Genomic DNA, 24,782 nt, shown 5'->3' with positions numbered 1-24,782 from the left:
TTTTACATACTAGGCACGAGTACTTAAACTTTATATATATGTGGGTTATACAACGGCATAAACTTTCCCCTTAGCTCGGTAACGTTTAGTCATTGGTCTTTGAATCGGTGAACGCGAATATTAGATATGGATCCATAGGGTTTGACATCCCCACTCGGACTAGTTACGCTAGCATTTAACGGGTGTTTAATACTTCATAAACATACGCACTCGCCAAGTGTACTTTTAGGGCGTTATAAACGTTAAGTTAGTTACCAAGTGCCCACGGTTAAACATATACTTTTCATACTGTTTTGGAACACTGAAATCTCGTGGCCTACCTTACATTACTGTTACAACTTAAACTATAGCTCACCAACATTATTGTTGACATTTTTAAGCATGTTTTCTTAGGTGCTTAGAGGTTTGTTGCTTCCGCTGTTTAGACTTGCTGTCTTGGTGTTAAACTTTCTGTTAAGGACCCGCTGTGCTAGAATTCCGCTGCATTACTTAGAGATGTCTCAATCATGGAACTTTTCTTTTGCATTCGTAGTTTATGTTATTTTCAAATAATGACTTTGTAACGACCTTTGTGTCACGTTTTCGTTTGTAAATGCTATCTTTTTATGAATGCAAAACTGGTTTTCAAACAGCATGTAGTACTTGACCGTGTAAAGATCCTGTTGTTGACGAATCGTACACGATGGTTTTGTAGGGGGCGTCAAATTTGGTATCAGATCATTGGTTGTAGGGAATTAGGTTGCATTAGTGAGCCTAGACCGGACCGAGTAGGATTCACTAATAGGACTATTCTACAACTTGCTAGTTTACTTGTTTCCGCGAAACTTACCGCATGCTGCTGCTTACTTTTACTGCAATATGACGTATACGGCTACTTGATTTTCATTATTGCATGCTATTATCTGCTTTCGATTGCATGATACTTCTGTACGATTTGCTATTATTGCCATGCTATTTACTGCTATAGATGATCTGGACTGTCATAGTTATTTTGCCTAATACGTGCTTGCTTTAATACTTACTGACATGGAAAAAGTCATTTTTCCCTGTTCAGATGTCGGATGTCCCGCTCGTTATCATTTTGGAGAGCGACTCAGACTCACCCGCCACCTCGCCTGCCATTGTTGTTGATTCACAGATCCCGTCGTCGACACACTCCAGTGACTCTGGCGCTTCGTCCTCTGGAGCCAGTAGCCATGCACCAGACCCAGTGATCACCTCAGACGGACACGAGGATCCACCGGAGAATCCAGCTCCACTCATCCCAGGACCCTCGGAGCCACAGCACCATTTCGGTGGTGTTGTGATTCCCGGGGAATACGGGGACGTTCCGTTCCGTAATGAGCATAACCATTGGGCTAGACGCCTTCCTGATGGGCGTGTCATGCCGATCCCACCTTTCAGATATCGGATTATGACTACCGGCCGAGCAGAGCCACCTCCAGCTGTTTTCGACGACTCATCATCTGACGACTCATCCTCTGATGACTCTAGTGACGAGGATTCCGACGAGGACCCTGAGGAGGCGCCCGTGCAGCCACCCTCTACCCCGCCAAAGAAGCGGTATCATTTCAATGGTACCGTTATTCTAGGGGTTAGCGGAGGTAGGTCGTCCGTTAACGCACATGGACTGAGGACTAGGGTCACCGCCCTCAAGCGGGTTGTGCCGTATCCTGCCGATCCATTCGTGCGTAAGGGTTACCGTTACGCACCATCTACTTCTGGCGCTGGACCGTCTGCACCATCTGCACCACCTGTACCAACTGCACCGCCTGCCCCACCAGTATCTTCCTCCGTTGAGGAACTGACGAGGGAAGTGGAATCGACACGATAAGCGAAGTTTGTAATTGTTGAGTCTCAAAAGTTTGAACTGTTTCATATATTCAATTGACCTTTGACTATTCCCAACGATTCACGAATAATTATTTATAAATAAATATGTATATGTATATATATTATATAAATATAAATATAAGAATATATAATATTATAATTTAATAAAGAATACTTTAATTAATTAGAATGTAATAATTAAGATAATTAAGTTACTGTTAAAATAAATATATAAATATATAAATATATATATATATATATGTTATTATAAGTCTATATAAGATTTCTATTAGATAGATAAATAAAATATATAAATATTGATTAACCAGTAAATGGCATCACATAATATAAAAGTACATAAATAATAAATGGTATTATATTAAATTACAATTTTGAATATAATTGTCATTACTTTCATTATTATTATTGTTGTTAATATTAATTTTAATATTAATATTTGTAATATTATTACTTCTTAAATATATATATATATATATATATATATATATATATATATATATATATATATATATATATATATATATATATATATATATATATATATATATATGTTTAAGTTATATTATTATTATTATTATTATTATTATTATTATTATTATTATTATTATTATTATTATTATTATCAATATAAATAAATTATGTAAATACATATTTAATAGATGTGAATGAAACAAATTTGTAATCTGTTGACATCCACATTCAAATCTTTTCCTGATCTGCTAAACATCAAATTCCAAATGTAATATAATAAAAATCCAGTATCAATCGACATCAACTTTATTCCTTTTATCTTCTTTATTTTCGCTTGTCTGCAATTCAATTAAGGGTCTGTTTCAATTACCAAATACAAACAATAATACTCCCGTAATATAATTGATCAATTATTGTTTCCATTCCTTATCTAACTTTTTAACATATGTATATACCATTACATGCATACAGAAGCAGAAGGAACCATATTCCTTACTTCATCTTTCTTCTTTTCCTTTTCCATTAACATCTCCCTCTCCTATCTTAATAACTGAGAATCATCACCATTTTTTTTTAGCTTCTCCACCATCAAACACCACCTTCGACTTTTACTTCGATTTTTCTGTTTGGTACACCATGAACAACCTCTCAACACCACCTCATTAAACAATCGGTCACATCATCATTGAACCCTACGTTTTCTCCTACAGCTACGTTCTTCTTTACATGTTTCACACGAGCCACAATCCCTAAATATCTACTACAGCTACTATACTTTCTTGGTTGTTATTACCATCTGTTGCAGCCACAAACATTCCCACTAAAACTATAGAACTTGCTACAAGATTATCACCTATGTTTTCTGTTCAAATCGAAGCTACTGCTACACCATTGTTTCCGATTTCTGTTCGAAGGTAACCACCACCATTACAACAATTTACTAGTGCTGTACTTTTGTTTCGGTAACCACATTAATTACTGCTGTTATGCATAATTTTTTTTTCAGTTTTATTGACTCCTGTTCGAACTAAACGAACCTCAACATCAATCTAACTCACGATTATTACTCCTACTGCTGATTAAACTTTACTTTTCATCTATTGAGTACTTTAAAGGAAAAAGGCTAGGATATATATTCACAATATAAAACTTTGCCAACTTGTTGATAGAATAATAATAATAGATGGTGTTTTATTAGATAATCAAGTGGGACTATAATTATGTAAATGGCCGACATATTTTTTTTGATAGTCACTAAATTTCTTGTTGTGGGACATGATGATAGAAGCCAACCCTTATACAAGCTACCGAACATATTTTTTTTGGACAGATTATATAAATGGACCATACACAATCTAAACATATCATATGGGTCGTGATGTAGGACATTATTGGATTAAAATAATCTAGCTTGGGCCAAGAAACCGTTTTGTTTATTAGACCGAACCCAAGTTGACTAGATAATAGTTCATGAATGGTGATGTACGTGATGATGGTTACGGTTAAGAGATGGATGATATATAAATAATAACATTGATAATAATACATGAAATCATAAACAGAAGGTGATGATAATTAAGATGATGTTTAGATAATGATATTGATGATATAAGTTGATGATATTAAGGTTATAACAATGATGATGAACTATGATGTTACGTGATTATGATGATGAAAATATGATGATAATTAGTTAATAATGGTGATACACGATAAGGATTAAGATGATGATGATGATTTATAAAAAAAATATGACGATGATGTTATTGACATTAGGATAATGAAAATGATATAGATGATGTTATAATAATGGGGATTATGATATGATAATGATTCGATGATGATGAGTTAAAATGATGATTATTAAGATATTATGATGACAAATGGATACGTAAAATAACGATAATAATCGATGATGGTAATGTATGATCGAGATGATTCGATGATGTTAAGGATGTTATTGGGTTAGCGGGACGTCGCGGGTTCAAACTCGGACTTGGGAAAAAAAATTTTAGAATACTTCTTTGAGGTAGTTTAGTTATTACATATTATTATTATTATTAATATTATTATTGTTGTTATTATTATTATTATTATCATTTTTATTATTATTTCCATCACTACTATTATTATTTTTATCATTATTATTATTAACATGATTTTTATATAATTCTATTTACATTATTTTTATTATCATTATTATTATCATTAATATTATCATGATTACAGTATCATTATTGCTACAAACAAAATGGCTATTATTAATATCAAGATTATTATTTTCATTATCACTATTAAGATTATTACTATTAATGTACTAAATAAATATTATATATATAAAAAATATATATTTACTACATATAACATCACTATATTAATACTTTTTAAATATTAATAAATGTAATTAATTAAGTTATTAATGAAACACATAATTAAAATAACAATTAAATCACTAATGATATATAAGTTTGTTATATTACAATTATATGTGTTAATATATATATATAAATGATATAGGTTCGTGAATCCGAGGCCAACCCTGCACTTGTTCAGTGTCGTCATATGTGTTTTTACTACAAAATACAATAGGTGAGTTTCATTTGCCTTGTTTTACCCTTTATATTTTTGGGCTGTGAATACATGCGCAATTTTTATAAATGTTTTACGAAATATACACAAGTAATCGAAACTATATTATATGGTTGAATGATCGAAGCCGAACATGCCCCTTTTTACTTGGTAACCTAAGAATTAGTAAACCGATCTACTAATTGACGCGAATCCTAAAGATAGATCTATGGGCCCGACGAACCCCATCCAAAGTATCGGATGCTTTAGTACTTTGATGTTGTTTTTATCATGTTCGAAAGATTTCCTGGAATGATAGGGGATATTTTTATATGCATCTTGTTAATGTCGGTTACCAGGAGTTCAATCCATATGAATGATTATTTTTGTCTCTATGCATGGGACGTATATTTATGAGAAATGCAAATCTTGTGGTCTATTAAAATGATGGAAATGATTATTTATGTTAAACTAATGAACTCACCAACCTTTTGGTTGACACTTTAAAGCATGTTTTTTCTCAGGTATTAAAGAAATCTTCCGCTGTGCATTTGCTCATCTTAGAGATATTACTTGGAGTCATTTATGACATATTTCAAAAGACGTTTCATTCGAGTCGTTGCATTCATCAAGATTATAATTAAGTCAATTATAGTTAGATATATTATGAAATGATATGCCTGCCGTCAACTTTCGATGTAATGAAAGATTGTCTTTTCAAAAACGAATGCAATATTTGTAAAATGTATCATATAGAGGTCAAGTACTTCACGATGTAATCAACTGTTGTGAATCGTTTATAATCAATATAGACTTCGTCTGGATGGATTAGGATGGGTCCTTTCAGTTGGTATCAGAGCGGTAGTCTTAGCGAACCAGGTCTGCATTAGTGTGTCTAACTGATAAGTCGTTAGGATACGTTAGTGAGTCTGGACTTTGACCGTGTCTGCATGTCAAAAGTTTTGCTTATCATTTAGTGTCGAAAATTATTTGCTTATCATCCTTAAAGTCTAGACACGTCTTACTGCCTCTATTGCATAGACAGTATATAGATAAATTCATATCTTAGCGTATCTGTTATTGTTACCTTTGCCTGACAGCTTCCGTAGATTCCTCTGTAACTTATGGGATTTTAGTATTATATATGCATATGTAAATTATGTATTGCAGGGTACTAATCTACATCCTATAATCTATTTCTTATCGAAAATCCTTCATCTGATCGTACGAAATGAATCCCTCAACCAGTTCGAGTCCCTCAGATTTCGATAGCTATTTCGATAGTTATTCCGACAGCTATTCCGATAAGGATTTCCACTCGAACTCCGAAAGCAGTATAACCAGAATGAATCAACCAATCATCCATCCCCAATTCATCTGATGGGTTCGTAGTCGACTTAATCAATGGAGACGCTCAGAAGGCGATCCCTTCCACCAACCAAATTCACCTCTTAGCAAAGAACCTGAAGCACTTACCTGCGAACCTGTTTGTAATACTATTTTCTCTCTCATTTCCAGAGTATCTCGCCACGATTATATTCTATCTAAAATTCTAAACCTTATTCATTTGCTCGTTTCGATCGACAATCATCCCAGGATAATATAAGAAATCAACGAACTTCGCGCTCGAATAATCAATTTGGAGAATATGGTGCAAAATTTACCAGCTTCAGCAACATCATCGACACCAACAGTACCATCAATAAACAGCACCAGTACCATCAACAATCAATGCCTCAACATCTCATTCTGTACCTCGAGTATAATCACCGTTCAAAGTATCGTTCTACATCAATTATCTTCGCTCTTCATGGCAATTATATAATCTTTAATGTTTTAGAGATTAAGTTTTCTAATTTTAACAATAAATCAAATGAGATTAATATCATATTAACTCATTAAATCCATGATTACATCTGAAGAGAATATATATGTAAGTATATTTTCATAAAGATTGTAATTAAAAATTCTTTTGTACAAACGAATTAATGGTGAAAATATTTTAACGGGTAGGTAATACCCGAGAAATATTTAGATTTTACATTAATAAGTTACACTGTACATTCTTCGAATCTGAATCAACAGTCATTTACTATCCTACTTACACCCACAGAGATACGAATCCGTCCACCGCAGAATAACCATTTTCATTCAATTTCATATTTGGATTTTAACCTATCAGAATCCAACAAGTGGCATAATGAAGAAAATATTAGACAAAATAAAATTTGTTAGAAACAAACAAATTAAAAAAAAAATTTGTTAAGAATCCACGCTAACTGTTCCTATCTAACTGATTACATTTTATTTATTGCAATTTATTTATCGCATTTTATTTATCACAATTTAATTATCGCAATTTTATTTATCGTCATTTAATTTCTGTTATTTACTTTACGCATTTTATTTATCGTCATTTAATTTCTGTTATTTACTTTACCCATTTTATTTATCGTCATTTAATTTCTGTATTTATTTTACGCACTTTAAATATCGGGACACGTATACAAGGTTTTGACATATCATATCGACGCATATATATATATTATTTGGAATAACCATAGACACTCTATATGCAATAATGATCGAGTTCTCTATACAGGGTTGAGGTTGATTCTACAATAATATATATACTTTGAGTTGTGATCGAGTCTGAGACATGTACACGGGTCACGATACGTATTGATTAATTTTAATATTATATACTTAACTATATATGAATTATTGAATTGCTAACTGTGGACTATTAACTGAGGACTACCAACATTGGACAATTAAAATGAATTAAAATATTGATTATAACATATGAAACTAAACAATTCTTCAAGTTTGCCACTTGATTTCATCCTAAACCTCATTTGTATCTTGATGATTACAATTTGCGATTCAAACCTTTCATGATTCTTGAAAACACCTCAATCGGGAGGACGAATCAACCGCACGTCATCTACGGAAGGAAAGATTTATGCATACAGTTATGCGCCTGAAAACACTCGGAAACTGAGTAAACGTTTAACACAAAGCTGTGTTAATTCTTTTAGTGTTATTATTACCGAAAATAACTTTGAAATTCCTGTTCGAGATAGCCAGTTTTGTCACAGCTCCAGCAAGTCAACTTCGACTTTTCGTTTGAAACAACCTTATTATAATCTTGATATATATGCGTGCTCTTTTATTGTTACTAGTGAACCTTTTATATTCCACCATATTTCCAGCAGACGTACCAGCAACCTCGTTGCTCCTTGGATTAAATCTCTTCGACAAATCACTAAATTTATCTATTGAAGTCTTATCATGAATTCATCGGCATCTCGTAACAAGAATTGCCATACCAATTACCAGGAATCCGCAATCAGTACTTTGAAAACTCACAGCATTACTACATCAATAGTTATATGTATACATATAACACTTATCTCTAAGAAACATGATCTTCCATTCTGAAATCCTGAAAAGCACACAGTCTACGAATCAATACTCTAAATATTCTAAAAAAGCTGAATACAGCAGCAAAAACTGTACACGACCTTAACAGTCGAAGATATAAAGATAAAGAATAACTGTGTTTACAAAGCTCAGAAAAGTTGGAACGGGAAAACGGATTAAGCAAACCATGTAGAAGGCTGTGGACAAATCACAAAGACTAAACCTGCCCTCAAAGAATTCAAATGATTCAGTACCTGCTGAAGTCATTAATGAATACCTTGCTTCTGACTCTAAACTCTTGTGGACAAATTTTCTTCATCATCCATCGATATTAGAAATTCTAAGATATCATCGTATCTTTCTTTATTAATATCCTCAATATTTCTGAAGATATCTTCATAAATATTCTCGTCCGATATTAATTATCTCTCCGCACTATCTGTATTATATCATAAAAGGAAACTGTTTTAGTTTCTATATTCTGTGAACCTTCGAATTTAAAATATGAATGTTTTGAAGTAATGTTGGGAACTGAAGCATGGGTTAGTATAATATAATGACACTTGATCAACGTGATTATATTACAGTAAGTCATGCTGAGTTTCTAATGGGGCGTGATGATTCACAGATCATAACGTCATCATGTGCCATGTTACATAACTCTTTCATTCTGCTTAACTTCTAAACATATCAAAAAATTATATTCTTGATAGTTCTATTCTCAGTGATTCTGGTAATTTGACAAATCAAATCGTGTTATTACGTTCTTTCTTATTTAGTACATTAAGTTCATTCGAAGCTCCATACTTATGAATTCTGGACCATTACTCGCTTTACTAGAGGGCGAGAAGAGAATAAAAAGGCAAAGAGCTCCAAAATATAAGAGAAAATATAAAGCTCAATAGCAACATGAAGGTTACAAACCGTGGATATTAATACGAATAGCAATATAAAGACACAGTATAATTAAGAATAGTATCACCCCAAGGGCGATGTAGAAGAAAACAGATTCCTCCGGTGGAAGTTGGAAAAGGAGAATGATTGTTGCGATAGTAAGGATAAGGACAAGGATTAGAACTGGATTAAATATTTTCACAATCTTTTGAATTTGGGAATTTAGTATAGGAGTGGTGAAAATAATGGAACGGAAGAAGTTCATTTATAGTGGAGATACCAGACAAAGCAACCGAGACAGATGAACACATTAAATTAAAGAGATTTTAATTTTCTTAATCCCGAGGAAATCAGATCTTATTCAGATTTCAAGGAATTTCTTTAAATCCCTGAAATTCCGGAATTCAACCAAGACAACGTCAAAAGTTAAGACGAAACTTTATTTATTCATTTCACTCTTTTGTGATAGCTTCACTCGTACTATTCGAGTAGTCGAATTATCTTATCCATATTACTCAACAGTATTAAAACTCTATTTATCAGCTCATATTCGTCATGAAAACATTTTTATTGTTAGCCATGACAACCCCACTCAAATTTCGGGACGAAATTTCTTTAACGGGTAGGTACTGTGATGACCCGGTAATTTCCGATCAAATTTAAACTTAAATCTTTATATGAAATCGACACGATAAGCGAAGTTTGTAATTGTTGAGTCTCAAAATTTTGAACTGTTTCATATATTCAATTGACCTTTGACTATTCCGAACGATTCACGAACAATTATTTATAAATAAATATGTATATGTATATATATTATATAAATATAAATATAAGAATATATAATATTATAATTTAATAAAGAATACTTTAATTAATTAGAATGTAATAATTAAGATAATTAAGTTACTGTTAAAATAAATATATAAATATATATATGTTATTATAAGTCTATATAAGATTTCTATTAGATAAATAAATAAAATATATAAATATTGATTAACCAGTAAATGGCATCACATAATATAATAGTACATAAATAATAAATGGTATTATATTAAATTACAATTTTGAATATAATTGTCATTACTTTCATTATTATTATTGTTGTTAATATTAATATTAATATTAATATTAATATTAATATTTGTAATATTATTACTTCTTTATATATATATATATATATATATATATATATATATATATATATATATATATATATATATATATATATATAATTTGATATGTTAAAGTTATATTATTATTATTATTATCAATATAAATAAATTATGTAAATACATATTTAATAGTAAATATATATATATATATATATATATATATATATATATATATATATATATAATTTGATATGTTTAAGTTATATTATTATTATTATTATTATTATTATTATCAATATAAATAAATTATGTAAATACATATTTAATAGCTGTGAATGAAACAAATTCGTAATCTATTGACATCCACATTCAAATCTTTTCCTGATCTGCTAAACATCAAATTCCAAATGTAATATAATCAAAATCCAGTATCAATCGACATCAACTTTATTCCTTTTATCTTCTTTATTTTCTCTTGTCTGCAATTCAGTTAAGGGTCTGTTTCAATTACCAAATACAAACAATAATACTCCCGTAATATAATTGATCAATCATTGTTTCCATTCCTTATCTAACTTTTTAACATATGTATATACCATTACATGTATACAGAAGCAGAAGGAACCATATTCCTTACTTCATCTTTCTTCTTTTCCTTTTCCATTAACATCTCCCTCTCCTATCTTAATAACCGAGAATCATCACCATTTTTTTAGCTGCTCCACCATCAAACACCACCTTCGACTTTTACTTTGGTTTTTCTGTTTGGTACACCATGAACAACCTCTCAACACCACCTCATTAAACAATCGGTCACATCATCATTGAGCCCTACGTTTTCTCCTACAGCTACGTTCTTCTTTTCATGTTTCACACGAGCCACAATCCCTAAATATCTACTGCATCTACTATACTTTCTTGGTTGTTATTACCATCTGTTGCAGCCACAAGCATTCCCACTAAAACTATTGAACTTGCTACAAGATTATCACCTATGTTTTCTGTTCAAATCGAAGCTACTGCTACACCATTGTTTCCGATTTCTGTTCGAAGGTAACCACCACCATTACAACGATTTACTAGTGCTGTACTTCTGTTTCGATAACCACATTAATTACTGCTGTTACGCGTAATTTTTTTTTCTGTTTTATTGTCTCCTGTTTGAACCAAACGAACCTCAACATCAATCTAACTCACGATTATTACTCCTACTGCTGATTAAACTTTACTTTTCATCTATTGAGTACTTTAAGGGAAAAGGCTAGGATATATATTCACAATATAAAACTTTGCCAACTTGTTGATAGAATAATAATAGATGGTGTTTTATTAGATAATCAAGTGGGACTATAATTATTCAAATGGCCGACATCTTTTTTTTGATAGTCACTAAATTTCTTGTTGTGGGACATGATGATAGAAGCCAACCTTTATACAAGCTACCGAACATTTTTGTTTTGGACAGATTATATAAACGGACCATACACGATCTAAACATATCATATGGGTCGTGATGTAGGACATTATTGGATTAAAATAATCTAGCTTGGGCCAAGAAAACATTTTGTTTATTAGCCCGAACCCAAGTTGACTAGATAATAGTTCATGAATGGTGATGTACGTGATGATGGTTACGGTTAAGAGATGGATGATATATAAATAATAACATTGATAATAATACATGAAATCATAAACAGAAGGTGATGATAATTAAGATGATGATGTGATGATGTTTAGATAATGATATTGATGATATAAGTTGATGATATTAAGGTTATAACAATGATGATGAACTATGATGTTACGTGAGTATGATGATGAAAATATGATGATAATTAGTTAATAATGGTGATACACGATAAGGATTAGGATGATGATGATGATTTATTAAAAAAAATATGATGATGATGTTATTGACATTAGGATAATGAAAATGATATAGATGATGTTATAATAATGGGGATTATGATATGATAATGATTCGATGATGATGAGTTAAAATGATGATGATTAAGATATTATGATGACAAATGGATACGTAAAATAACGATAATAATCGATGATGGTAATGTATGATCGAGATGATTCGATGATGTTAAGGATGTTATTGGGTTAGCGGGATGTCGCGGGTTCAAACTCGGACTTGGGAAAAAAAGTTTAGAATACTTCTTTGAGGTAGTTTAGTTATTACTTATTATTATTATTATTAATATTACTATTGTTGTTATTATTATTATTATCATTTTTATTATTATTTCCATCACTAATATTATTATTTTTATCATTATTATTATTAACATGATTTTTATATAATTCTATTTACATTATTTTTATTATCATTATTATTATCATTAATATTATCATGATTACAGTATCATTATTGCTACAAACAAAATGGCTATTATTAATAGCAAGATTATTATTTTCATTATCACTATTAAGATTATTACTATTAATGTACTAAATAAATATTATATATATAAGAAAAATATATTTACTACATATAACATCACTATATTAATAATTTTAAATATTAATAAATGTAATTAATTAAGTTATTAATGAAACACATAATTAAAATAACAATTAAATCACTAATGATATATAAGTTTGTTCGATTACAATTATATGTGTTAATATATATATATAAATGATATAGGGTCGTGAATCCGAGGCCAACCCTGCACTTGTTCAGTGTCGTCATATGTGTTTTTACTACAAAATATAATAGGTGAGTTTCATTTGCCTTTTTTTACCCTTTATATTTTTGGGCTGAGAATACATGCGCAATTTTTATAAATGTTTTACGAAATAGACACAAGTAATCGAAACTACATTATATGGTTGAATGATCGAAGCCGAATATGCCCCTTTTTACTTGGTAACCTAAGAATTAGTAAACCGATCTACTAATTGACGCGAATCCTAAAGATAGATCTATGGGCCCGACGAACCCCATCCAAAGTACCAGATGCTTTAGTACTTCGATGTTGTTTTTATCATGTCCGAAGGATTTCCCTGAATGATAGGGGATATTCTTATATGCATCTTGTTAATGTCGGTTACCAGGTGTTCAATCCATATGAATGATTATTTTTGTCTCTATGCATGGGACATATATTTATGAGAAATGCAAATCTTGTGGTCTATTAAAATGATGGAAATGATTATTTATGTTAAACTAATGAACTCATCAACCTTTTGGTTAACACTTTAAAGCATGTTTTTTCTCAGATATTAAAGAAATCTTCCGCTGTGCATTTGCTCATCTTAGAGATATTACTTGGAGTCATTTATGACATATTTCAAAAGACGTTGCATTCAAGTCGTTGCGTTCATCAAGATTATAATTAAGTCAATTATAATTAGATATAGTATGAAATGATATGCCTGCCGTCAACTTTCGATGTAATGAAAGATTGTCTTTTCAAAGACGAATGCAATGTGTGTAAAATGTATCATATAGAGGTCAAGTACCTCGCTATGTAATCAACTGTTGTGAATCGTTTATAATCAATATGGACTTCGTTCGGATGGATTAGGACGGGTCCTTACACATTGTAGTAGATTTCATTATGTAATCTCGTTTGTAGTTTCATGCTTTACTCATGTATTGTGCGAACCTATGCGGATGTATGCAACTTATTATTAATGAATGGAACTTAGCGTCGTTTACTTTTTGTACGGTGTTCTAATTACATTATTGTATGTTGATTTTGTGGTATCTGTACCTAGTTGCATTGCTTAGTTAACATGTGTTGCGTTGATTCCATGTTGGTTGCCATATACTATATTATTATTTATTAGATGCTGGATTTTGACTTAAGTCAAAATTTTTGTTTAGTAGAGCAATGGCAAACGGAAGAGAAGTGCCCACAGTAGCACAAATTGAGGAAATGATTGATGAAAGAGTAGCCGCAGCTATTGCAGAAATCAACCCACAATCTCCACCAGTTAACCAGCCCATCCGTAACGGGTGTACATATAAGGAGTTTTAAAGCTGCAAGTCCCACAACTTTAGTGGTACTGAGGGGCCAGTTAGATTGACTAGGTGGTTTGAGAAACTAGAAGCTGTGTTCCGTGTAAGCAACTGCTCAGAGACGAACAAAACCAAGTATGCCTCTTGTACGCTGTCGGACGGCGCCCTAACCTGGTGGAACACACTTGCTCAGGCCAAAGGTATTGACGAGGCTTATGCTACTCCTTGGGAAGAATTTAAGGGAGCCATGATCGAAGAGTACTGCCCCAGAACAGAGATACAGAAAATGGAGGCTGAGTTCTGGGAGTTGAAGGTTGTGGGAAACGATCTTGATGGTTACAACCGTAGGTATCTGGAATTAGCACTGATGTGTCCCACGATGGTTACCCCGGAGTTTAAGAGAATGGAACGATACTTGTGGGGACTTCCCAAGTCCATTCAGGGAAATGTCACCTCTTCTAAGCCACCCAACGTCCCGGAAGCTATGCGCATGGCGCACACCCTGATTCACCCGCAAGGAACCTGAGAAAGCGAAATCAGAATCGGGGACTAGTCATGAGAAGCGTAAGTGGGATAGAAACAAGGGAAAGGTCTTTGATCAAAACCTAGCTAAGAGGCATGAGGGTTTCAAGGGAAACAACGACTGGAGGAACCCCAACCTGACCCCTAGCTCGAACCCCAACTACAAGGGTACTCTACCGCAGTGCAAGAGGTGCTACAAGCACCATACTGGGTACTGTAATGTGGTCTGTGAAAAGTGTAAAAGGACCGGGCATATTGGTAAGGACTGCAAGATTTCCACCCCAACGGTGAAGACAAACCCTATTGGGCCAAGGCAGTGCTATGAGTGCGGACAACAGGGCCACTTCAGGAATGAGTGTCCCAACAATCAAAAGGATGACGGACCACCGCGTGGAAGAGCTTTCAATGTAAATGCAAGGGATGCCCATGAGAACCCCGACTTGGTTACAGGTATATTCACTATCAACAATATATTAGCTTCTGTCCTATTTGATACTGGTGCCGATAGGAGCTATGTTTGTAGACACTTTTGTTCTAAGCTAGATTGGTCGTTAGTTCCTTTAAAAGAAAGTATGCTTGTTGAGGTAGCCAATGGAAAACTTGAGAAAGTTGACCAAATTGGCCGAGGAGCTATTATCAATATAGCTGGTGTGAATTTCGAGATTGACTTGATACTCATCAAATTGGGAAGCTTTGATGTGATTGTCAGTATGGATTGGTTGACTAAAGTAAGGGCCGATATTATCTGTGGAGATAAATCTCTTCGTATACCCCACGGAGATTAACTGAATGAACTCTATTCCGAATTTAACAATAATGATTTTAACAAAAAACTTACCCGAAAACGTAAAGGAACAAACCCCAAATGAAGTCGAATAGAAGGATTTGATATTGTTATTTGTCTGCGATATTATTCTGGTACTACACGATGGAATTTCTTCCGATCAATTTATGAAAAACCCTTGTCATATGCTTTGAAATCCGTAAGTATACGATCTCAAAACCGTTAGAAAAGGGGTATGTTGAAACCCAATAGATGCTTCTGATTGTATCGCCCCATTTTTCAGAGATAGTTGAGCCCTAATCGTAACTGTTGACCCGTGTTTATTTGAAATACAATAGGAATAGAACGATTCGTGGTGAACCCTAATTTCAACCATTGAATGGTAATGGTTTCACGTTGGTTATTGTAAATTAAATATTGGAACTCCAATTATCGAAGAGAATTTTGTTTTAATTTAAGGATTGAATTGAAGACAAAATCGTGTTCTGTACATGATGATCGTTTAATTTTGGACGGGAATGTAACTCGGGCAAAGGGCAAAAGTGTCACTCAACAATTGAAAATGAAGAGAGAGACAATTGTTGAGTGATCAACTAATCTAATGGTCCTTATGAAAAGTTGATCTCTAATCTAATGGTTATTTCTTCTCCATTTTAAAATTTTTAAAAATGATTAGCTAAAGTTAGCTTTGTTATTATATATAATATAGATATAGATATAGATTCAATGAAAAGATTTTGAAGAACGAGTGTTGGAATGAACCGGTGGCGCTTAGTAAAGTTCAAATTCAGAGCTTCGAATGGTTCTCGCGGAAGAATAAAAATAAGAACATCGAATGGTTAGATTGGTTTTCGAACCCAGGAATCTAGTTAAGATAATCATTGGTGTTTTTTTTGTTGAGATGCAATCTCTACATCTTCATCCCGCTCTATTCATTTTAATCTGTTCTATCTCATTGTTGCATCTTCATCCTGCTCTATTCATTTTATTCCGACAACTGTAAAACCTTCGTGTAGTTTGGTTGTATTTCTTCATGTGCATGACTCTTGTACTCACTTTTATTCTAAAGTTAATAAAATTTTTGCTTTCAAAAATAATAAATAATAAATAAATAAATAAGGAGTTATTAATTTGCTTTCTTGTTTTTCTTCCAAATTTTTCTTTTAAAAAAGGCATATTTAATACATCATGTTTAATTAATTTTGTTTTAAAATAATGCACCATGTATCATTAGAATTAGTTTACTTCTTTCGAGCCCGTTCGTATTCTCTATTCGTATTTTGTTTTTGTTTTTTTTTCTTGAGATAAAGAATTTATTATAAAATTTTTATTTTTTCGCCAAATATAAAATAAAATATATTAACGCTAAATAATAAAAGTATATTCAAGAATCATTTATTCAATAAATTTATATTCAAGAATCATGAACTTTTTAAACCTAGGCTTTAAAGTTATTTATAAACATAGTTCAAGTGGTCACCGAGTTTTCTCTGAAGCAGAACATTCAGGTTTAATTCTTGCTAATGCCCAAGATTGAATTGATTGGGCTCTTGACTAGAGGGGGCGACAATGTGCGTCATTCACCCGATTACGGGTTTCCTCGCTCGAGGGCTCGTCACCCAGAGATTTTACTCGCTAGTATAGACCCAATGTGATTGTCGCTAGCGAGGTTTCCTCTACGAACAAAAAAAATTTATTCATAAACTTAATATTGAAAATAAACTATAACAATAGTCCTTATCTTTCTGAAATCATACTAATAGTCCCCATTGGAGTCCCTGTTACGTATACAATAATGGTTCTTGTCTTTTAAAAAATAAACGTGTCCCTGACTTAAATAATATGTACATTAATAGTCACTGATCATTTAGCTTGTTTGACTAGAACATCATGTTCCAATCAGCCTTTGTTCATGTAGTTCCTGTTTCAATTAGATTAAGCTCATTTAGCTCGATTAGCCCACTTTGCTCAACTCAATTAGCTCATTTGATTCCAAAAATACTAAACTAGTTTTCAATCTAAGTCGAACGTTAGTGGAACTTTAAAAATTTTTTGCCGTTAAACAAACATTCATCTTCAAACTCGACTCGGACAAGAAAATATTATTATCTATATCTAGAAGATATAGAAGAAATGAATAGGAAACTTCATGTGTTTCACACCTACACCACAAAGGTTTACCTTTTTACAAATTGGCCACACTTTTTACCACCCTTATCTTTATAGTTTTAACAAACTTACCACACATTTCTCACTTTTTATCATTTAACCACAAAACCTCTCATCCACTATAAATCCACCACATACTACTACTGCTGCTGCTGCTCTCCTGCTCCTGCTGCTACTGCTGCTACCGGTGGCAAAAGTGTTAACAGGCGGGGGGCGGCCCCCAGTGGAATTTTTTTTTTCAGTGTAAAATTTTTGGGTTTTTCGACTTTGCCCCCGGTGGATTTTTTTGGCCCCCAAACCTACATATTTTGCCCCAAAACCTTCAAATTTTGCCCCAAATTCTCCAACTTTTGCCCCAAAATTTTCAAAATTTGCCCCAAAATTTTCAAATTTTGCCCCAAAATCTCCAACTTTTGTCCCAAAATCTTCAATTTTTGTCCAAAAAATTGCTACGGTTTAAATTTTTTTTTTTTGCCCCCGGTGAAAAAAATCCTAGTTTCGCCACTGACTACTACAAATCAACCAAATTGTAACGACCCGACTTTTTCGACTTGTTTTTGTGCCTTGTGTTTTTGCGAAACTGCGTATTTGTGCGTACTGTGCTACTTTATACTCTGGAATCTTTATACGCATGGCTTACTTTCATTTATGTGTTAAAACGTGCCTTTAAGTACGTATGATACTTAACTTGATCACCGGAAGCCTTTATGACCGTTAGTGTCACTTGACGTTACGAACAAACTGCGTACTGCGTACACGTTTAACTTTTGTCGTAATCGGAATATTATGACTACGAAATCTTAATTATTATTTTATCATAATAATTATTTGGGTTTTTGGATGCTTAATTACGCGTAGTAATTTACTTATGCTTACTAGTTAGTCTTGTTGGACTTTCTACTTTGTTGGGCCTTAGCCCACCCTACACTAGTTAGTGGACTATTAAATTAGCCCAATTATTAATAGTTAGTGACCCATTAATATGTAAGACAAATGCCCATTTATTAGAGGGAACATACTAGCATTTATGTCAAGTATTATCCTTAATGTTGCATGGGATCCTAACATAAGCACCAACTTTAGACAACCATTAACCAAAAAGCAGAAGCTGGTCTCCCTTGTCCCCCCTCCAAAATCACGGCCACCTTAACCCACCCACACCCTCACCACCTATAAATACAAGCCTTATTCCATCCATTTTACACTTGCTTTCATTTGTAATTTACACACACTCACTCTCTAATTCTTTCTCTAGTTCTTCCTCTCTCTAAAAAGTGTAAGTATTGATTTTTCTTCTTCTTCTTCCTCTCTCTCTCTCTCTCTCACGAATTCATCATCATCATCATCATCATCATCATCATGGGTCTAGCTTTTTAGCTTTTGATCTTGATTACATCTTGTAGATTCAAACATGGATTTGAATCCTTCAAGAACATGGAAGATTCAAGCTTTCTAGCTTTGAATCTTCACTTACTTTGTAGATCTATATCTTTTAACTTTAATCTTGCTATTTTGTTGTAAAGATTCAAACTTGTGTTTGTAATCTTCATGTAACTTAAAGATCCAAGCTTTATGCTTCAAGATCTTCAAGAACAACCAAGATGCAAGCTTTCTAGCTTGAATCTTCATATCTTTTGTTGGATCTAAGTTTCCTAACTTATGATTTTATTATTTTGTTATAAAGATCAAAACTTGTGTTCATGGTCTTCATATAATTTAAAGATATAAGCTTTATGCTTCAAGTTCTTCAAGAACGCTAAAGGTTCAAGCTTTCTAGCTTTGTGACCTTATAACTTGTGTGAAAAGGATCCAAGCTCTCTAGCTTAGGGTTCCATCACTTCATTTGACTTAGATTATGTTCATACTTGCTTGATTGAAGTAAAATTTGTAGCTTTAGTTGTAAATGTAACTTTAATTGTGTTAAGACTAAGGATATGATGTAACCTTGGTTCATCATCCATCTAAGACTCTTAAATGAGTTGTGTTCTTACTTGGTCTTAACATATTGTGTGTTTATGGTAGAATCTTGGTCAAGGTGATGCTAACCCATCAACGAGTTGTACACTTGAAGCTACAAGCATCAAGGATGAGAACCGTGATGAGCATCAAGCACTAAGAACCCCACCGGAACACCTTGCTTACTATTTTCGGGATCTGATCATACCACCTGGTCTACTGGAAAGATGATTTTCAGTTATTTCGGTTCGAGTATATGATTTTCCGTTTAGACCTCGTCTTAATCCGAGTTACGGTTTAGGATTTATGGCCTTCCGAAAGTCACTACACCCTATTAACGTTGTGCTGAAATTTCTGACCTACTCGCACTTAAACTGTTGCCACGGTCAAACGAAGACGAGTTAGGTTCTGAAAATTGGTCAGCAGTTAGGGGACTCATATACGGAGCCATATCCACTGACTACGCGTATTTTTGTTTTGTATAGAGGTCGTAGCAGCTGACCGAAGTCAGCCTATTGTTTCGATCTCTATTCTTGTCAAACTTACTTAGCTTTTATGATGATGAATGATGATGATGATGATGATGATGACACTTAAACTTATTTTATGCACTATTAGAACTTATGAGGATAACATACTGACCTAGTAACCTTTGACTTAGGATGACGACCTTTCGGACCGACTTACTACTTGCATACTTTTATTATCGACTTTACCGCTCTTATCACTGTGAGTTATAGCATCCCTTTTTACTTTAATTATTTTGGGACTGAGAATACATGCGCTTTTTACGTTTTACATACTAGGCACGAGTACTTAAACTTTATATATATGTGGGTTATACAACGGCATAAACTTTCCCCTTAGCTCGGTAACATTTAGTCATTGGTCTTTGAATCGGTGAACACGAATATTAGATATGGATCCATAGGGTTTAACATCCCCACTCGGACTAGTTGCGCTAGCATTTAATGGGTGTTTAATACTTCATAAACATACGCACTCGCCAAGTGTACTTTTAGGGGGTTATAAATGTTAAGTTAGTTACCAAGTGCCCACGGTTAAACATATACTTTTCATACTGTTTTGGAACACTGAAATCTCGTGGCCTACCTTACATTACTGTTACAACTTAAACTATAGCTCACCAACATTATTGTTGACATTTTTAAGCATGTTTTCTCAGGTGCTTAGAGGTTTGTTGCTTCCGCTGTTTAGACTTGCTGTCTTGGTGTTAAACTTGCTGTTAAGGACCCGCTGTGCTAGAATTCCGCTGCATTACTTGGAGATGTCTCAATCATGGAACTTTTCTTTTGCATTCATAGTTTATGTTATTTTCAAATAATGACTTTGTAACGACCTTTGTGTCACGTTTTCGTTTGTAAATGCTATCTTTTTATGAATGCAAAACTGGTTTTCAAACAGCATGTAGTACTTGACCGTGTAAAGATCCTGTTGTTGACGAATCGTACACGATGGTTTTGTAGGGGGCGTCAAATTTGGTATCAGATCATTGGTTGTAGGGAATTAGGTTGCATTAGTGAGTCTAGACCGGACCGAGTAGGATTCACTAATAGGACTATTCTATAACTTGCTAGTTTACTTGTTTCCGCGAAACTTACTGCATGCTGCTGCTTACTTTTACTGCAATATGACGTATACTGCTACTTGATTTTCATTATTGCATGCTATTATCTGCTTTCGATTGCATGATACTTCTGTACGATTTGCTATTATTGCCATGCTATTTACTGCTATAGATGATCTGGACTGTCGTAGTTATTTTGCCTAATACGTGCTTGCTTTAATACTTACTGACATGGAAAAAGTCATTTTTCCGTGTTCAGATGTCGGATGTCCCGCTCGTTATCATTTTGGAGAGTGACTCAGACTCACCCGCCACCTCGCCTGCCATTGTTGCCGATTCACAGATCTCGTCGTCGACACACTCCAGTGACTCTGGCGCTTCATCCTCTGGAGCCAGTAGCCATGCACTCGACCCAGTGATCACCTCAGACGGACACGAGGATCCACCAGAGAATCCAGCTCCACTCATCCCAGGACCCTCGGAGCCACATCACCATTCCGGTGGTGTTGTGATTCCCAGGGAATACGGGGACGTTCCGTTCCGTTCCATAATGACCATAACCATTGGGCTAGACGCCTTCCTGATGGGCGTGTCATGCAGATCCCACCTTTCAGATATCGGATTATGACTACCGGCCGAGCAGAGCCACCTCCAGCTGTTTTCGACGACTCATCATCTGACGACTCATCCTCTGATGACTCTAGTGACGAGGATTCCGACGAGGACCCTGAGGAGGCGCCCGTGCAACCACCCTCTACCCCGCCAAAGAAGCGGTATCATTTCAATGGTACCGTTATTCCAGGGGTTAACGGAGGTAGGTCGTCCGTTAACGCACATGGACTGAGGACTAGGGTCACCGCCCGCAAGCGGGTTGTGCCGTATCCTGTCGATCCATTCGTGCGTAAGGCTTACCGTTACGCACCATCTGCTTCTGGTGCTGGACCGTCTGCACCATCTGCACCTCCTATACCGACTGCACCACCTGCCTCACCAGTATCTTCCTCCGTCGAGGAACTGACGAGGGAAGTGGAATCGACACGATAAGCGAAGTTTGTAATTGTTGAGTCTCAAAAGTTTGAACTGTTTCATATATTCAATTGACCTTTGACTATTCCCAACGATTCACGGACAATTATTTATAAATAAATATGTATATATATTATATAAATATAAATATAAGAATATATAATATTATAATTTAATAAAGAATACTTTAATTAATTAGAATGTAATAATTAAGATAATTAAGTTACTGTTAAAATAAATATATAAATATATATATGTTATTATAAGTCTATATAAGATTTCTATTAGATAAATAAATAAAATATATAAATATTGATTAACCAGTAAATGGCATCACATAATATAATAGTACATAAATAATAAATGGTATTATATTAAATTACAATTTTGAATATAATTGTTATTACTTTCATTATTATTATTGTTGTTAATATTAATATTAATATTAATATTTGTAATATTATTACTTCTTATATAATATATATATATATATATATATATATGTTTAAGTTATATTATTATTTTTATTATTATTATTATCAATATAAATAAATTATGTAAATACATATTTAATAGATGTGAATGAAACAAATTCGTAATCTGTTGACATCCACATTCAAATCTTTTCCTGATCTGCTAAACATCAAATTCCAAATGTAATATAATCAAAATCAAGTATCAATCGACATCAACTTTATTCCTTTTATCTTCTTTATTTTCGCTTGTGTGCAATTCAGTTAAGGGTCTGTTTCAAATACCAAATACAAACAATAATACTCCCGTAATATAATTGATCAATTATTGTTTCCATTCCTTATCTAACTTTTTAACATATGTATATACCATTACATGCATACAGAAGCAGAAGGAACCATATTCCTTACTTCATCTTTCTTCTTTTCCTTTTCCATTAACATCTCCCTCTCCTATCTTAATAACCGAGAATCATCACCATTTTTTTAGCTGCTCCACCATCAAACACCACCTTCGACTTTTACTTCGGTTTTTATGTTTGGTACACCATGAACAACCTCTCAACACCACCTCATTAAACAATCGGTCACATCATCATTGAACCCTACGTTTTCTCCTACATCTACGTTCTTCTTTACATGTTTCACACGAGCCACAATCCCTAAATATCTACTGCAGCTACTATACTTTCTTGGTTGTTATTACCATCTGTTGCAGCCACAAACATTCCCACTAAAACTCTAGAACTTGCTACAAGATTATCACCTATGTTTTCTGTTCAAATCGAAGCTACTGCTACACCATTGTTTCCGATTTCTGTTCGAAGGTAACCACCACCATTACAACAATTTACTAGTGCTGTACTTTTGTTTCAATTACCACATTAATTACTGCTGTTACGCGTAAAATTTTTTATGTTTTACTGTCTCCTGTTCGAACTAAACGAACCTCAACATCAATCTAACTCACGATTATTACTCCTACTGCAGATTAAACTTTACTTTTCATCTATTGAGTACTTTAAAGGAAAAGGCTAGGATATATATTCACAATATAAAACTTTGCCAACTTGTTGATAGAATAATAATAGATGGTGTTTTATTAGATAATCAAGTGGGACTATAATTATGCAAATGGCCGACATATTTTTTTTAATAGTCACTAAATTTCTTGTTGTGGGACATGATGATAGAAGCCAACCCTTATACAAGCTACCGAACATATTTTTTTTGGACAGATTATATAAATGGACCATACACGATCTAAACATATCATATGGGTCGTGATGTAGGACATTATTCGATTAAAATAATCTAGCTTGGGCCAAGAAACCGTTTTGTTTATTAGACTGAACCCAAGTTGACTAGATAATAGTTCATGAATGGTGATGTACGTGATGATGGTTACGGTTAAGAGATGGATGATATATAAATAATAACATTGATAATAATACATGAAATCATAAACAGAAGGTGATGATAATTAAGATGATGATGTGATGATGTTTAGATAATGATATTGATGATATAAGTTGATGATATTAAGGTTATAACAATGATGATGAACTATGATGTTACGTGATTATGATGATGAAAATATGATGATAATTAGTTAATAATGGTGATACACGATAAGGATTAAGATGATGATGATGATTTATAAAAAAATATGACGATGATGTTATTGACATTAGGATAATGAAAATGATATAGATGATGTTATAATAATGGGGATTATGATATGATAATGATTCGATGATGATGAGTTAAAATGATGATTATTAAGATATTATGATGACAAATGGATACGTAATATAACGATAATAATCGATGATGGTAATGTATGATCGAGATGATTCGATGATGTTAAGGATGTTATTGGGTTAGCGGGACATCGCGGGTTCAAACTCGGACTTGGGAAATTTTTTTTTAGAATACTTCTTTGAGGTAGTTT

Source organism: Rutidosis leptorrhynchoides, chromosome 5 (genome assembly GCF_046630445.1).
Source record: "Rutidosis leptorrhynchoides isolate AG116_Rl617_1_P2 chromosome 5, CSIRO_AGI_Rlap_v1, whole genome shotgun sequence".
In the NCBI taxonomy this organism is placed as follows: domain Eukaryota; kingdom Viridiplantae; phylum Streptophyta; class Magnoliopsida; order Asterales; family Asteraceae; genus Rutidosis; species Rutidosis leptorrhynchoides.
The sequence above is the reverse complement of the archived record's forward strand: the minus strand, read 5'-3'. Positions refer to the sequence as shown.